Consider the following 2,148-nt stretch of genomic DNA (forward strand, 5'->3'; position numbering starts at 1 on the left):
CTGGCTCTGTTTGAAGTCAGTCAGCTGCCAAGATCGCCACCTGTGCCCTGTCAAAACTGGCCTTGTATTGCAAATGCCTCCCTCTCAACTGACCATCTCTGCAATGGTGCCATCAGGATTTATTGTGTAACGAAGTCCCATGCTCCTGGTTTGATGTCCCACCACCAGCTGCATGTCTGAGCCCCTCTCCCAGCAGAGGGCACGTGTCTCTTGAATGCGAACCAATTCTAATATAAAAACAATAGGAGCCAGTTTTTAAAATTACCATCTGACTTGCCAAGTGAAGTGAAGCTCATTTTTAAATGATTCCCAGCTGTCATAATAGCATTGTGCCTGAATGGCTCAGTCATCACAGAAGCAAGGAGGGCAATTTTATTTCATTTTTGACCTGATAACAGGAATTGTAATTAGAAATCAACTTGAGATACTTAGAACAGCTACTTATAATCACATCAATTAACATTTGTACATTCCTTTACTGTTTTTAAAGCACTTTTTGTACACTGTCATAATAAGATACGGAGTGATGGTGGCTCCAAGGAGGGAACAAACTGAGTTATTTTACTGCCTAAGCTTAGAAACAGGAAGGAGACAGACAGGTTCTTACAAAAGGAAATATCAAAGAAAGACTCCAGTGTTAAGTACAAAAGAATAAGCACTAACAGTGCCAAACCTAGAGATGCTGAAATGAAAACATTGCAAATCCAAGATAGACACGTCATGGGAAGATGGTCAAGTCAAACTGAGGTCTTATAACAATGTGTTCCAGACAGAGGGCTGTTGAACCACTATTTGGGCAGAGCAGGTGGTTTTTCATTTATTACATAGGTTTTTCATTTAATACATAGCTCTTTATTAACATCTCACAACTGCAGATAAACCAAAAGAAGTGGCGTTGCTAGGCTTCTCTGTCTAGCTTCTCTTATGGCCACATTCTTATGAGTTGCCTGACACTCGTCCCCACTGATACCCTCAATTTGCTGCTTCTTGCCCTGTTTTCGAGAGAAGTACTTTCTGGCCTCTTGTCCAACCTGCTCTCTCTTCCAGTAGTTTGGGAATAAACATTTCCTAGCTGTTGAGGACTTAATTGATGATAACTGCATTTTCTGAAGAATTGATACTTATAGTTACCTTTTGTCTCAGAGGCAGAAATGCACGATATATCCATATAAATTGTGAAAGAATTCAGCTCGATTAATGTCAAGGCAATGAGTGCCAAGCAAAATCATGATTCACCATATCTGGTGATTTTGATTCACCAATTTTGAATAAACATTTTCTTCATGGCGCTTTCTCCAAAGAGTGTTATGGAACTGGCTGGAACGCTTCTTTGTGTTTCCACTCCCTACCCTCACTCCATTTGCCTATTGGGTTCCCTTGCATATAGTAGGTACTCAGTACATGTTTACTGAACGAAAGTCTCTTGCATAGAGTGTGATGAAGCTCCACTATTGAACTGGTTCGCATGCACTCTTGTATGGAGCCATCGTCCCAATGAGAAAGTGAGAACTGAATTGTTGAAAAGACTGATCCTTCCCCTTGAGAATACAAGTATGGGACCCTGTAAGGGTTAGTGGCATGGCTAAACTGCGATGAGTCTGATTGTGTTTGTGTGTGTGCACAGGCATTATCGCTTTATTCCTGCACTATGGAAAAGCTCCCAGCATATGACCCTTCTCACCAGAAACTAGCACTTGGAATTTTTTTTTCTCTAACACTTCTCGAGACTCCCCTAATTCCAGAATTCTTCTTCATCTTGTTACAATTGTACCCAAATGCCTCAAGTGAAAATCGATCTAAATTCCTAGAGAAAACCAGACTTGGGCTATCCTGGGCAGGTCAAGGTGGAGGTGAGCTCTCCAGAATGAAGACCAGGGGAAGACAAGAGAATGGAACAAGAGTGGGAATGTTGCCAGTGAGATTAATACTGGCCTAGTATTTCTGGAACACACTCAAGGGACTTTTTTCTTCTGGAGAGTTCAAATAGTGCTAAGCCTGCAGTTACCCCAAACCCTATCCTTGCCCAGAGATGAGGAAAGGAGCAGGGATGGGACACAGTGGGCAGGAGAGGTGAATGAGTGCAAAGAGAAGTTGAATTAGCAGAAGAAAAGAGAAAAATTGTTAATGGAATCAATGGAAATAGTAAGG

This window comes from Pteropus vampyrus, unplaced genomic scaffold (genome assembly GCF_000151845.1).
Source record: "Pteropus vampyrus isolate Shadow unplaced genomic scaffold, Pvam_2.0 Scaffold301, whole genome shotgun sequence".
Classification (NCBI taxonomy): Eukaryota; Metazoa; Chordata; class Mammalia; order Chiroptera; family Pteropodidae; genus Pteropus; species Pteropus vampyrus.